This window comes from Rhodamnia argentea, chromosome 2 (genome assembly GCF_020921035.1).
Source record: "Rhodamnia argentea isolate NSW1041297 chromosome 2, ASM2092103v1, whole genome shotgun sequence".
NCBI lineage: Eukaryota > Viridiplantae > Streptophyta > Magnoliopsida > Myrtales > Myrtaceae > Rhodamnia > Rhodamnia argentea.
Genome location: NC_063151.1, coordinates 27,459,661 through 27,476,706, shown reverse-complemented (window position 1 = coordinate 27,476,706; position 17,046 = coordinate 27,459,661).

The window sequence follows — 17,046 nt, the reverse complement described above, 5'->3', positions numbered from 1 at the left end:
ACCCTATATTCGGGATTATGGCTTGAATTGAGCATAGCTAAATTCAACACATCACGGCAATGACGCAAAGCGGAGAGTGAGTAGTTGGTAGCAACGCTAATGATCCGGGTGTTGCAAAATCTGTTGCTGTGAGGGCTGGTAAAATGAGTATGTTTTGTTCATTATATTGTTTAACGTGGATCTCTTTGCCTTACATTATCAAGATCCGAGGTTAGCTAGGACGCTCTTGTATTCTAGATGTTGCATTTCTAAGTTTTTCTAGTTGTGACTCATCTTACCGAAGTATGGCTAGGAAAATGTCGTGTTGATGTGCATTTGTTAGCTTCTTATAAACAATATTAATTTCCTGAAGTATGTACATGTGATGATGAGTTATCATGAGAGCTTTCTCTTTGTCTAGACCGACTTGTTGCTTATTTTACTATCTCCTCATCAAAGCTTTCTCTTTTTGCGTGTTATCATTCCGTATTTTTCTCATCTTGTCAATCATATAGAGCTCTAGTTGTTTATGAGCCTTTCATGTTTTTCTTCTCAAGGCAAGGTTAACTAGGGCTTCATAATTTAAGTTGCTTTTCAATGATCTTGTAATATCTTTTCTTGTATAGATTCCACGAATCGAGCAGATAGTGAAACATGAAACTTTCTACAAAACTTGTGAAATCCGATTCATTTGTCACACCCTCTTGGAAGCGGGAGTGATTTATAAGTCACATAATTTAGGAGATATGCACCAGTTGATTTCTTCCGTTCATTGATATTAAGGATGTCATCCGATGAGAAGTTCTTATTTGCTATCCTCCATCACATTAGTTGAATTTTCTATACTTGGGGATCAATGTGTCTTGAGATGCAAAGCAATTGGGATAACATATACAGTGCTCCTTTCCAAGTTGATATGCTATTATGATGTATTGATCTACGTAACTATAATTTCTTCTGCAATGATCATATTGTCTCTTTGAATTTAGTCAATAAGAATTTTACTTGGTAGGTTTGGACCAACGGCTACTTATCTACCGAACAAAAGAAGATGTTGCTTTGGGGGAACAAGAAAAATACAGTTATTGAAGAGGTAATGTGATAATTTCATATGCCTGTATTTTGCCCGGCGAAGATGGGAGCAACCTTCTACAAGTCGATAAACAAAAGGAGTTGCAATTGGATTTAAAGAAACAATACACTACTAGACTTCAAAGGAGGGATAGCCGAATGGTTGGTTTGAGACTACGAAGACATACATAAACTTCTTGTAACGATATTTTGTAAAAGTTATGCTTCTAGTACTTTTAGCTTGTGGTATGACCGAGAAAGATGCCGACTTGCATCCCGAGATTTCAAATTTTTGCTAGGAAGGTTTTAACTGCAACTTTGTCGTGATAACTTGGTATGACTTGTACACTTTCTTAGTAGTTAGTGCCTTGAGCATCTACTATGGTCAGACAACCAATCTTTTGCTTGGTCGCTTGGCCCAGAGTGACAAGACAATGATCGCTAACCAACAGGAGGCTGATCTCGTAGATTGATTTACAATTTCTTCAGTTATATAGAAATCTTATTGTGCTTGGTTACCAATGATCCGAGTATTGATGAGCAATGGCAAGACCTAAATTTTCATTAATTAATTTTTATTTAACGAATTAAGTAAGTGTTGATATACTCTCTTTCAATTGTTGAGAAATGGAAGTAAAATTAGAAGCTCAACCCGGAACCACGAAAATTTCATTTCTTTTCCATAAAACATTTGAAAATTGGGGCTCGAAGAGGAAGAAGAAGAATGAAAGCGAGGAAAGAGAAAAGGTAACCGCAAGTGTGGAACCCACTTTTGGTCTTATTAAGGACTCACTTTCTCTGTCAATCTTTTTTATTACCGATACGTACTTCTCTCATGCTCCATTCTTCTTCTTCTTTCTTCTATTCTTCATCAACCCCACAAAAAATAAGGAGTTGGATGCGTTTGCTAGTATTAGTGTAAAGACGATCTTTCCCGCTGCATTCTTCTTCAACCTTTGAAAAAGCAAGCGGTTGTCCACTTTCGCTGGTCTTAGTGTAAGGACGATCTTTCTCGCTCTAGTCTTCTTCAACCTTCGAGAAAGCAAGAAGTTTCAAAAGAAAGGAGTTGGATGCGTTTTCAACCTTGGTTAGTCTTAGTATAAGGCCGATCTTTCTCACTCTCTTGCTCCATTCTTCTTCTTCTTTCTTTCATTCTTCTTCAACCTCCAAAAAAGAAAGGAGTTGGATGCGTTTGCTAGTCTTAGGGTAAGGATGATCTTTCTTGCTCTCATGCTCCATTCTTTTTCTTCTCTCTTCCATTTTTCTTCTACCTCTAGAAGCTACATAATTTTGTAGGGCAACTTTAGATAGCGAAGAAAAGAAGTTGACTAACTACTGTTGGAGTCACTTCTTAATACCATTAACATGGAATGCACCAACAATGGCAACAATCGAATTACGTTTTCGAGCATATTTTTTCAAACAGAGTGCCATATAAATAAAAGATAATTTGATGCAAAAATATCAATAAAAAGATATATGGCATATCAATTCTACGAAATGAAGAAAAGACTCTCTTATCTCTTTTATGGAGATATATGCTTATCATGTTGGGATATTTTCTATTCAAATTTTGCTTAATCACTTTTATTTCCTCCAAAAACATCTGCTGAAAATAAAAAATCAGAACATTATCAAAAGTACAAGAAGCACTAGCAATAATTTCAATGAAATCTAGCTGGACACATTCACTAATCTCGGTGTAAGGATGATCTTTTCTGCTCTCGTGCTCCATTCTTCTTCTTTTCTCTTCCATTCTTCTTCAACTTTCGAAAAACGTAAGGAGTTGGACGCATTCGCTAGTTTTAGTATAAAGACGATTTTCCCTGCTCCATTTTTCTTCAATCTTCAAAAAAACAAGGAGTTGGACCAATTTGTTAGTCTCTGTGCATAGATCGATTGTTTCATTCTCTAGTTTAAAAAAAAATTGACTAAAAATCGTTGTTGGAGGATATCCCAAGGTAAGAGTCGTAAAGCTGGATCGTTCATGTTCGTGTTGGTGTAACGAAAATTTGTGTTAATTCACATTAAAATTGGAGCATCATAACTTATGAATGATACAAGAAATGATCAAATTGCTCCATAAGCTTGTCAAGTCGTGTCCTCTTCATCCTCCTCACATTCCCCGAATTCGAAACGCTTGAACTACTTATTTGTCCGGAATGAAGCGACTTTTATGCATGGAAAATGGGTTGATTCCATATTTGACATTATTTAGCAAAAGCAAGTGTTGATCTCGTGCGAACCATTGTTTTCTCAAGTTTCTCCCTCTCTTTAATTAGCTTCTTTGTTCCTATTTTTATTTGAAGAGAGACACAATTGCTGATCTTTGTTGTTACATGCTACACTCTTGGTACAATGCTAGTGATGGTAGCGATCGGTAGGTGGTTACTTACAATAACACGATTTTGTATTCTTTTTCTTCTAAGCTTTCATTTCTCCTTTCTCTCTCTCTCTCTCTCTCTCTCTCTCTCGGTATACATGATGTTGCTGCAAAAATCTTGAAATGCATGGAGGATCGAGATAACCATGGGCGCGCCTTCAACTAGCCAACGCCAAAAGAACCTCCCGCCGCGTCGGTTACGTGTTACTAAAGCTGCCACCAGATTTCTTGGCCTTAGCTCCAAGGGCCCCCACCGTGGTGTACGCAATATACTACTCCAACGAGCGCGAGCCCGACCGCAATTTGGAAAGACTAAGAGATTGGAGCAACAACGAGCTAGCCTTGGAAGTTTCCCGAAATGTTGTTTCTCTCACATTCCTGTCTTTCGTTGAGGATGGGACGTGCCGGATCTCCTTGGTCAGCGCGATACATTGTACTCCAGTGATTCGTATGCACAATTACCTGTTAGGCTTGGAAAATTGAATTTGTATGGGAAACTTGATAATCTTTATTTGTCATGGTATAATATAATGTTTGTAGCGTAGATCTAATTATATAACTTTGGATGCATCAAACATGCATCCGGTGAAAGAGATGATATCTTAACTCAAGCCACGGGTCTTTTTTATATTTTTCTCTTCATGTTGTGTATTGTATTAGTTTCAATATAAATAATAATAAAAAGAAAAGAAACTTTGAGGTTCCTGTTTGTGCATATTGTTTTTGTTGAATTATGGCTTGAGTGAACCAAAATGGTAATTTTGTGTTGCGGGCCAAGAAGCAAGGAAGTATGCCAAGGAACTTGTAATGGATGATCGTATAATGCATGTGTACCTTCCTTTCCTCTGTGTTTTGTTGCCGTAGTAATTATTTATTTTGTTTTGCTTTAATTAAGACTTTCAAGATAATCTAATCTGGTGTGTACCAATAAAATCATTTTCATGGTACAGATTACCATTGGAAGGTCGAGAAAGAAAGTTTCATTCGAGGAATGAAATTTTTTTCGATTGAATTAATCAACCCGTTTTTTATACGTCAATCAATCAACTAAGGGTCTGCTAATAAGAAACGCCTAATAACAGTAACCAATTTTAAAAGCTAACATATTGTTTTAAAAAAAGGAGTTGCAACAATTGCTCGAAAACACGAAGATTCCATTTATTTTGTAGAAAACATTTGAAAATTGGGGCTCGAAGATGAATAAGAACAACAAAGTGAGGAGAGAAAGAAAAGGTAACCGCAAGTCCGGAGCCCACTTCTGATCTTACTAAGGACTCACTTTCTTCGTCGATCTTTTTTATTACTGGTACGTACTCCTCTCATGCTCCATTCTTCTTCTTCTCTCTTTTATTTAAAAAAAAACTTTTGAAAAAGCAAGGAGTTGGATACGTTTGCTAGTCTTAGTGTAATGATGATCTTCTGCTCCATTCTTCTTCTAACCTTCGAAAAAATGTGAAATTGGATGCATTCGCTAGTCTCGGTGTAAGAACGATATCTCTTGCTCCATTCTTCTTCAACCTCAAAAAAAGTAAGGAGTTGGACATGTTCGCTAGTCTTTATTGTAAGGACGATCTTTTATAATAAACTTGTCATGCTAATCGTGCTTCCACTATATCATGATTTCAATTTATTAGTGCAAGCGGAAGAAAATTCATATTAGTCATAATGACCGGTTTGTACTCCAGCCATAGCCAAATAACATACTACATACATAATGCAACTACCACCTAAATCCTCCACATCTTCTTCATATTCATTCTCTTTTTCTCGCCCACTATTTTCGTCCCTAACCACCTCCTTCGTCACTTGCTACGGCCATTGCTGTCGTCATCCTATGAGAAAGAAATCGGGCCAACCAAATATTCGCCATATTGAGCATAAACCGACACAAAACAATATGGGATCCGTTCCATCCTCATACTTACGAAGACTAAAAGAGTAGACCTAACCCTCATAAACTCTATATCGGGAAAAACGGGATTGGTAAAGTGGTACACAAACGCCTCAAAATTCACGGGGTACTATACTTGAGCTATCGGCTATGTAGCATCGACACGACATGGAACATGGGACACGACACGACACGACACGACACTCCAATACGTTATTTCTTAAAAAAATAGAGAATTTCGACACATTGGGACACATTTATTTACAATTTTATTTATACATGATAAATTATCATTCTTATGATTCTATAAATAAATAAATCCTAAAATAAAAGAATACAATTATCATTTTTATATATGTTTTTCTTTTTTATTCTCTCAAAGAAAAATAAAATAAAAATGAGAAAAAAAAAATACTAAAATAGACTTCTCCCACTTCAAAACCTAATCCCACCCAGGTCCCAGGCGCAGTTAGATGGACCTTGGCCCCACCCATACTTTTACTTTTTTTATATGCAAAAAAAAAAAATTAGAAATTTCCTACTTCGAAACCCTAATCCCTCACTCTACTTTTCTTCTTAGCCCCTACCCCATATTTTTCTTTTCATTCCAATAGGTACAGCACAACTCGCGATGATCCGACCACCGATCTCCGGCCGAGTCCCTCTTCAACCTCACCAAGCAGACTGACCTTGATGCCCTTTTCCTCAAGCTCGCCCACCTCCTCCACAACTGCCCCCACGTTAAGCTCCGTGCCATGTCCGCCATCCTCCTCCGCAAGCTCCTTAGGTGAGGCGACTCGGGTGGGGTGAGGAGACACGAGGCAAATTTGCGGTATTGTCGTTGTCCAAACGGACACGCAAGTCCTCTGCAAGCTCCGTAGGTGAGGCGATACGCGTGTCGGTTCAGTTGATCGCGTGTTGAAGCTCGAACACACGTTGACCGCGTGTCCAAGCTTATCTAGTAGTGTCCGGCACGTGTCCAACCCTAAAAATTTTCGATCGGAGGCATATCCGTGCTACATAGGCTATCGGAGTAGCGGGGGTAGTTGTCATATTACTAAAGGTCGGGAAATAACAACTAGAGCGATCCATAATCCAATAAATAAAACATCTAGATATCACAAAATATGATTCAAATGTTATCCGATGCCATTTTATTCAAAATATACTTTCCAATGGGTTGCGTTGAATAATATTCTTTCTTTTTATTTATTAACTCGACACATAATATTTTATTCTTGTAATCGTCATTCGGAAGGGGCACATCAATTAAGTAGGCATTCGCATTAGGAATGAAATTCACATAAGATGAATATACTATGCACTCACGAATTTGTAGATAATTCATCTTTAAATCATGTTTCAGCTCACATTTCACAGTTTCTCTTGCAAAGACTCATGGACTCTTCTCCGATATCCGCGTAATGACACTAACAAGTCTTCCATACTTAGGCATCTCAACTCCCGAGACTTCCCGATCACACATAAGGAGCTTTCCAAACACCTAGGGCTATATCGAAACTCTATCCATTGAAAATTTCTTTGCATCATTTTAACTCTAAGATCAATGCACACATGTCAATATATGATATGTTACATAACCATTCTACATGCAATTCAATCAAATTATCACGACTCGTTGATTATAGGAATATTTTTTCATGCAACAAAGTAACTCAACCCAACTCTGAAATCAGGACAGATTTAGACCCCATTGTTAATTATGGTTCAATCACTAATTACATTCATAAAATTTCAAACTTCCACAGAATAATAGTTTCATCAGTGGGATTTTGTTTAAATTTCGTGACTTACTCTCAAAAATAGATTTACACACTGATCAAAATTTTCACTTTTACCCAAGTAAATCAACTTAAAAAATTACCAAATTTTAGCATGTTATAGGTAGGACCCTTCCCTACAATTTTCATGATCAAAGTGAAGTTTATATCTTTTTATATAAATCACAATAATTCATGAGAGTAATACAAAATCCTAGTCTAAGGCACTAAATAAAGTTACCTAAAGAAATGGTCGTAGTAACAACTTAAAATGTTTCAAAAATTCTCAAATTAATATATGTTATAGTTTTAGATGTTAGCTTCAATTTTCATGATTTATGCTAAGGAATTAGGAGTCCACAGAAAGAAATACAAAAATAAATAGTACCAAAGATTAGATCAGACTCAGAATGGCACATGCAAATCTATGAAAGTATGAAATAAGAAGGCTGATCTTATGTGCTTAAAAAATTGTCAATTTAATATATATTGTAGTTTAGGATATTATGATTAACTTTTATGTTTTGACTTTAATCGTTTAAAGCTCACAAAAGATGGTATAAAAATAGTTAAAACAGAATATCGGAATAGTCTCAAGTTAAGCACAAACTAGAATCATGAGTAAGTAAGGCCTTTTGGCTGACCAAATGAACTCTAAAAATTTTAAAATTGATATTTATTATAGTTTAGGATGTTAACTTCATATTTCATACTTTGGTCTTGATCATTTGAAGCTCATAAAAGATTGTGTAAAAATAGAAAAAGTCGAATTTCAAATTACACTCAAATTCATGACAGCTTCTACATACTACTTACATAACTGAATTTCTTCCACATTATCATCAAATTTGTCACATATAGAACCATTGTCATGGCATGCCTTATATAATTCAAGGTCTAACAATATTAAACCACATGAATGTAATAAAAAGATCTTGTACTTGCCTTAATTATCAAGAACAACTTTAACTTTTGCAACTTCTTGAGAAAGTTTTGTGTGAGATGAAAACTTGAGATCAAGAGAGCGAGAGAGGGAGTGAAATTTTCGACCAAGGGGTGTAAAGTCAAAAGGGAATAAATGAATAATTATCGAGCAAAAGTTTCATTTTATCATAAAATCTCATTGGCGTAAGTGGTTGGCATGAATAGTAGTTTTGGGGTAATTCAAAAGGTTACTTAGTGCATTTTTGGGCACATTTTTGAATGAAATTTTTGGCCATATGCATGGTTAAAATGTCCATTTTACCCCCATTATCTTAATTATGTACATTATGCACGTTAAACCTTAAATTAGACTATAATTTTGTCTATAATTAATTAGCATTTTTTATTAGCTTATAATATTAACTTCATTATCATATAATTAATTAGAATACCAGATTAATTCTAATATCATATATTATGCTCTCGATAATTTAATTTAGAAGTTAAATTTATACTATAGTCCTTGAATATCTTCTTGATATAATTAATTTAGTAGTAACCAATATCTAATTTATACCATAGTCGTACTCAATTGGCTAAGTAACATTTTAGGGTGTCTGCTTCGTACGATGGTTACCTATTATTTCTCACTCAAGAAATTAAGCACGCATTACCAATTTTTAATAATTACATGACATTTGTCAATTCTAAGTCAAGTAATTTGACTCTAATATCGTTATCGTCTTTAATTAATTAGGTGAGAAAATCAGGATGTTACATCTTTCCTGCTCTCATGCTCCATTATTCTTCTTATATTTTCCATTTTTCTTCAACCTTCAGGTGCTATATAATTTTAGGGTGTCCGCTTCGTACGATGATTACCTATTATTTCTCACCCAAGAAATTAAGCACGTGTTACTGATTCTTAATAATTACATGACATTGGTCAATTCTAAGTCAAGTAATTTGACTTTACTATCGTTACCGCTTTTAATTAATTAGGCGAGAAAATCAGGATGTCATATCTTTTGTGCTCTCATGCTCCATTATTCTTCTTCTCTTTTCCATTCTTCTTCAACCTCCGGATGCTATATAATTTTTCAGGACAACATCGGATAGTGAAGAAAAGAAGATGACTAACCGTTGTTGGAGGCGCTCCTTAATACCGATAATGTGAAATGCATCAACAATGGCAACTATTGAATTACGTTTTCAGACACATTTTTTCAAACTGGATGCCATATAACTAGAAGACAGTTTGATGCAAAAATATCAATAAAATGATATATGGCATATCAATTCTACAAAATGAAGAAAAAACTCACTCATCTCTTTTAAGGAGATATATCCTCATTACGTTGGGATATTTCCTGTTCAATTTTTGCTTAATTACTTTCATTTCCTCCAAAGACATTTGCTGAAAATAAAAAAATCAGAACATCACCAAAAGTGCAAGAAACACTAGCAATAATTTCAACGAAATGTAGTTGAACGCGTTTGCTTGTCTCGGTGTAAGGACGCTCTATCCCGCTCTCGTGCTCCATTCTCCTTCTTCTCTCTTCCATTTTTCATTAACCTTCAAAAAAGCAAGGAGTTGAATGCGTTCACTAGTCTCATTGTAAGGACAATCTTTCCTACTCCATGCTTCTTCAACCTCTGAAAAAATAATGAGTTAAATATATTCGTTAGTCTCAGTATCGATTGTTTCATTCTCTAATTTAAAGAAAAATGGGTAAAATTAGTTGTTGAAAGATATCTCAAGGTAAGAGTCGTAAGACTTGATCGTTTGTGTAACAAAAATTTATGTTGATTTACAGCAAAATTAGGATGTTTTAACTTATGAATGATACAAGAAATGGTCAAATTGCTCCATAAGCTTGTCATGTCATGTCATCTCCACTCTCTTCGTTTCTTTGAATTGATATGCCATATATCCTTTTATTGATATATTTGCTTCAAATTGTCTTTTAGTTATATGGCATCCAGCTTGAAAAAATATGCCCCGAGAACGCATTTGATAGTTGCCATTGTTGGTGCATTATAGGTTGCCGGTATCAAGGAGGGAGCGCCTCTAGCAGCGGTTAGTGAACTTCTTTTCTTCGCTATCTAATGTTGTCCCGCAAAATTATGTAACTTCTGAAAATTGAAGAAGAATGAAAGAGAGAAAAAGAATAATAAGAAGAATGGAACATGAGAGCATAAAAGATCGTTCTTACACTGAGACTAGCGAACGCATCTAACTCATTACTTTTTCGGGTGTTGAAAAAGAATGGAAGAAAGAAGAAGAATAATGGAGCACAAGAGTAAGAAAGATCGTCCTTACACTGAGACTAGCGAACGCGTCCAACTCTTTGTTTTTTCGGAGATTGAAGAAGAATGGTGCAAGAAAGATTGTCCTTGCACCGAGACTAGCGAACACGTCCAACTCTTTACTTTTTCGGAGGCTGAAGAAGAATGGAGCAAGAAAGATCATCCTTATACTGAGACTAGGTAACATGTCCAACTCCTTGCTTTTTTGGAGGTTGAAGAATGAAAGAGAGTAAAAAAAAATGGAGTACGATAGGAGTACGTAGCAATAATAAAAAAGATCGATAAAGAAAGTGAATCCTTAGTAAGACCAGAAGTGGGTCTCATACTTGCGGTTACCTTTTCCCTCTCCCCTCTCACTTTTGTTCTTCCTCTTTCTCTTCGAGCCCCAATTTACAAATGTTTTCTAGAAAATAAATGAAATATTCGTGTTTTCGAGCAATTGTTGTAACTCATTTTTTAAGACAATCTATTAGCTTTTAAAATTGATTACTATTAGTACATGCTTTTTGTTAGCAAACCCTTAGTTGCCACATAAATTCAAATTTTCAAGCCCAAAAGGTAATCGCAAATACGATTCACTAGAGTACGATGTATCGCGCCGACTAAAGAGATCCGACACGTGCAGTCCTCGATGAGGGACGTGCACTTGAGGGAAAAGACATTGCAGCAGAATTCAAGGGCTAGCTCGCCGTTGCTCCGGTCTCTCGGTCTGTCCAAATCGTTGTCAAACTCGGGCGTCTCATCATCCTCGTCGGGGTCGAGGACGAACTTGGGCACGCTGGACTAGCATACCGCATACGTTGTGGTGGAGGGCCCCCTAGAGCTAAGGCGAGGAAATCTTGTGGCGCTTTGGGTAACACGCAACCGATGTAGCGGGAGGTTTTTTTAGCATTGGCGAGGTGTGGCATGCTAATCATGACGTCACAAAATATCACGATGCTATGCATTCTTATTAATCCTTATTATTATTAATTATAAGACTATTATTGTTATTTATAGTGCGGAAGCCATCAAAATATAATCACAACATATCAAAACATACATATGCATCATTAGCCATTAACATTATTTATTCACCATACCACTTTAGTACAACCTACAAAAGACAACACTTCTAGCAAAATGTTCAGTATCTCCTATCTCCATTTACTACATCCCCATCGATCTAAAAGCCTGCATCTAGTATGGGTCAAGCACTTCTCCAATCAAGAGCTCATCGGCGACATATCCCGGAAGACCATCGAAGCTTCCAAGCGGTCCCACCTAGACATCCTTAGAAAAGGTGTACCAAGCTATATACCAATAGGGAACCCACTCAACAAGTCCCACATCAGCCCACACCGTAGCATTACATTTAACATATATAGAAATTAGGTTAGGCACCACCACATCTTCATATGCATACTCTCTACGCGTTGGGGCTCCAAATAATGGTGGCGGTGGTAAGACCATCTTACATGTCTGTAAAATAAGGAATGAGCCAAAATTCAATAAATAAAATCTCTAGTACATAAAGTAGGAGTTCACCTTCACACCCGCCTTGATATAAACAAGGGTTAATAGCACAAAAAATTCCAAACTGGTACACCAAGAACAAATTTACCATAAACTATTTTTTTAACCACGAAAAATCTCAAACTGGTACACTTGTGATAAATTTACTCCAAACTTTTTTTTTGATAATAAAAAACCCTAAACTGGTACACTAGTGACAAATTTAACCCAAATTAATTTTTTTGACAACGAAAAATTTCAAACCAGTACATTTGTGACAAATTTACCATTTGTTAAATTGAGTTAATACCACAAAAAATTCTAAGTTGATACACTTGTGACAAACAGAGGGTAAAAACCCTAAAGTGGTACACCCATGAACTGTCATGTGCCATCTAACTTAGCAATTTGATTGTTAAATTTAACCAAAACTAACAGAGGGTAAATTTGGCACCGGTATACTAATTTGGAGTAAATTTGTCTCAAGTGTACCGATTTAAATTTTTTCGTGATAAAAAAAATAGTTTGGGGTAAAATTGTCACTAGTGTACCGGTTTAGGGTTTTCCATTGTATTGACCCTATAAACAATTATAAAAAAAAATATTCATATCATTATATAGATGCATGAACGAACACCTTACCTTTGATAGAGTTATTTCATATAAACACACCCAACATTGCATACAAATGTCAAAATCTTATAATGCATCAATATCATTTGGTGTCTTGTCATCATGCACAATGGTATACTTATGAACATGCATTTTTCTTTCTTTCTTTTTCTTTTTAATATCCCGAGCACTCCCCGGCATCTCGCAACCTCCTCCCCATGGGGCATCCTTTCATACGGGGCTTCTCACTCCATAGCATCTTGACATACAGGGTCTCCAAACACCCGGGGCAACGTTGTCACAAATATGTGGATGACGGCTTTTCTTTATTATTATTTTATTTTTCTTTTCTTTTTCTTTTCGTTGTTTAAGTTATCATGCAACTTTAAGGCATAGGAACATAATTTAACATGAGATGCGCAACATCATATTATCAATCTTTCAATGTATCACATTATTAATTCACTTTTTAATCACTAAAGTGTAAAACTCTCATTTATACATGCTTTGCTTGACATGAAATTAACTATGCTTAATAAGTAAAATGCCTTTACTGATTACTTTTTTAAAATGCAACGATAATGCTTTTGATAAAACAAAAATTCTACAACAATCATTTAAAACGAATGGATTTAGAAAACATATATATTTAAAACTATTGGATCTAGAAATAATATATTTGTTTTATTTTATTTTATTTTCTTTTCTTTTCTTTCGCGTTTTATCCATCAAACACTCATTTAGACGCTCCCATAAATGCACTTTCATATATACATATAAAGCTCATAATATGAATCAAATCGACATTCGATGAGTCAAATTAAGAACTCTTCACAATTATTCAAAAATTTTAGGCAAGATCAACAAAAATCAAACAACCAAATCCAAAGGTACTTAGTAGAACAACCTAACTTAGTATCCAGAGATTTCACTTATCTTGAATAAGGACTCAACAACTTAAAGTTTCGGGTCACCTTCAAACAAAATGAGCAAGAATTGAGAATTTACAATCATTGTCGTTAAAATGACAAATCCCGTTTATGAAAAGTAGTGAAATTCAATAGTTTGCTTTGTTGATATCCAAAGATTAAGACTGAAACTTTAAAATCACGAAAGTGGGGCCTTGTCTTGACTCACAAGACTTGAAAATTTAAGTAGAAAAAGGAAGTTTGTGAATGGTAGTAATTGGTGTGGGAACTTCTATTTATGGAAACTATCTGAAAGTTGAATCATGCAACCAATGCAAAGAAAATGAATTTGAAGAAGTTTTCAAGAGTTTTACCAAGAAAGAGAGAGGAAGGTTCAACCATGGTTAAAGGTAATTATTATCTTGGGTTAAAATACTAAGTGTCCCAATCTTTGAGCTTCACATAGCCCCTATAGAATAGCTAGAGGACAAATGGTCCAATAGAATTTTGTCATATGGAGATATTTTGATGAAGAGAAAGATGGCCCTCTCTTCTACAGCCAAGTAAGTCGATGATTCATTAATAGTTGTAAACGACTTAAGTCAAAATTCATGATGTCATGAGTATTCACATTAAAAATCTCAAATAAAGCTTGGTCTTAGATGTTGAAGAGAGAGAGTGAAGTGAACGTGCCAATTAAATGAAAAATTTCAGATACTCGATCGCAAAATAGATATGTTGTTAGGTTACTAAAATTTTTAGTGTATCAATAAGGACATTATTTTTTGTTCTGAGTATTAAGAAATCCAGAAAATTATCATAAGTTAACTCAAATCCTCATAAAAGCTCAAATCAGACCTTAAAGCTTGAATACCTCCAAATATAATTGTAGAACATATCATCTCTTTCTTCAATTAATGAGGCAACAATTTAAATACCATCGTTATACATTGCCACTATATATGTTGATAACTTATCAGCTTAATTCTAATGCTTTAGGCGCTAGGCAATTACATCGCAAGCAATCGTCTTAAATAATAATTTTTTTATTGGGTATGAAAATTTTTGGATGTCACACTAATGGTTGTCTTGATCTGCCATGCATTGCAAGATTTTTGCAACAACATCTTATACATTGAGAGATAGAAATAGAGAAATGAAAGTTTACAAAAAAATGAGTTCAAAGTCGTGTGGTGGTAAGTAACCACTCATCTCTTTCGTGGAGATATATCCTCACTACGTTGGGATATTTCCTATCTAATTTTTGCTTAATCATTTTCATTTCCTCCAAAGACATTTGTTGAAAATAAAAAACCAGCAAATCACCAAAAGTGCAAGAAACAGTAGCACTAATTTCAATAAAATCTAGTTGGACGCATTTGCTAGTCTCGGTGTAAGGATGATCTTTCCCGCTCTCGTATTCCATTCTTCTTCTTCTCTCTTTCATTCTTCTTCAACCTTCAAAAAAGCAATGAGCTGGACGCGTTCGCTAGTGTCGGTGCAAGGGTGATCTTTTTTGCTCCATTCTTCTTTAATCTCCAAAAAAAACAAGGAGTTGGACGCATTCATTAGTCTCAATGTATAGATTAATTGTTTCATTCTCTAGTTTAAAGAAAATTGGGTAAAAATCGTTGTTAGAGGATATCCCAAGGTAAGAGTTCATAAGACTTTATCGTTCGTGTTTGTGTAATGAAAATTTATGTTGATTTACATCAAAATTAGTGCGTCCTAACTTATAAACGATACAAGGAATGATCAAATCGTTCCATAAACATGTCAAGTCGCATCTTCTTCATCCTCCTCAAACTCCCCGAATTCTAAATGCTCGAACTGCTTGTTTGTCGGGAATGAAGTGGCCTTTATGCATGGAAAATGGGTTGGTTCCATGCTTAACATCGATTAGCAAAAGCAAATGTTGATCTCGTGCGAACCATCATTTTCTGAAGTTTCTTCTTCTTTATAATTAGCTTCTCTCTTTCTGTTTTTATTTGAAAGAGAGACACCATTGTTGCTCTTTGTTGTTACATGCTACTTTCTTAGTATAATGCTAGTGATGGTGGCAACCGTTGTGTGGTTACTTACCATTACACGATTTTGAACTCCTTTTCTTCTAAACTTTCATTTCTCTATTTCTCTCTCTCTCTCTCTCTCTCTCTCTCTCTCTCTCTCAATGTACACGATGTTGCAGCAAAAATCTTGCAATGCATGGAGGATCAAGATAGCCATTAACGCGCCTTCACCTTGCCGGCGTCAAAAGAACCTCCCATTGTATCGATTACGTGTTATCCAAGCTGCCACTAGATTTTCTCGCCTTAGTTCCAAGGGGCCCTCTACCGTAGTGTACGCGATATACTTCTCCAGCGCACCCGAGCTAGACAAGGACGATGAGGCGCCCGAGCACGACAACGATTTAGATAGATTGAGAGATGAGCAACATTGAGCTGGCCTCGAAAGTCTCCCGGAAGGTCACTTCCCTCACGTGCCCGTCTTTCTTCGAGGCGGTATGTGCCGGATCGTTTTGGTCGGTGCAATTCATCGTACTTCAATGAGTTGTATGCACAGTTATCTTTTGGGCTTGAAAAATTGAATTTATGTGGGAAACTTGATGATCCTTATTTGTCGGGGTATAATACAATGTTTGTAGCATAGATCTAATTATATGACTTTGGATGCAGCAAACACACAGTTTGGTGAAAGAGATGATATCTCAACTCAAGCCACATGTGTTTTTAATGTTTTTCTCTTCATGCTGTGTATTGTGTTAATTTCAATATTAATAATAAAAAAAGAAAAGAAACTTTGAAGTTCCTATTGAGGCAGATTGTTTTTATTGAATTGTGTCATGAGCGAATCAAAATGCTGAAACTTCTTGTGAGCGAATTTTATGTTGCAAGCCAACAAGCAAGGAAGTATGGAGGGGAGCTTATCATGGGTGATCGTCTAATGCATGAGTGCCTTCTTTTCCTCTGTGTTTTGTTGCCGGTAGTAATTATTTGTTTTATTTTTCTTTAATTAAGACTTTCGAGATAGTCCAATCTAGTGTGTATCAATGAAATAGGTTTCCTGGCACAGATTATTATTGGAAGGCTAAGAAAGAAAGTTTCACCCGATGAACGAAATTCCTTTTCAATTGAAATGAGTCTTATTGATGATGCAAGAATGGAAGAAAAAGTCTTGGTCACACCAAAAGGCTTTTCAAATATAGGTTTACCAAATACTCTTACATTTCCTCAAAGCTCTTTTCAATTACAGTTACCAAACAACCTTGCATTTTCCCAAAACTCTTTAGGCTAAAATCATTTGCATTTAGCCAAAAGCTTTTCCCAAAAGTCTAACCAAATGCACCCTAAGACATCATTACCAAAGTCCCTCAACATTCGCCCAGCTCTTGGAAAATTGATGAAGTCATTTTCTTCTTTTGTAGACAAATGTAACACGGTCATCGACAAATACGTGAAGCGACCTTGGTAAAAACACATCATGCCTAAGCCCTATCATAAGGCCAAATCTATTCAAACTGAACATAAATACATGTGCCTATGTGAGCTTAGATAGATGGAAAGTATTCTATGCGACTCATACACTATGCGATAGTGATGACGTGGCACGTAACCGATTAATCATCGTTACCCACATTGTCACACATGTGAATCTCATTCTAACTAGCATCATGTATAGATATCCGCCACATAG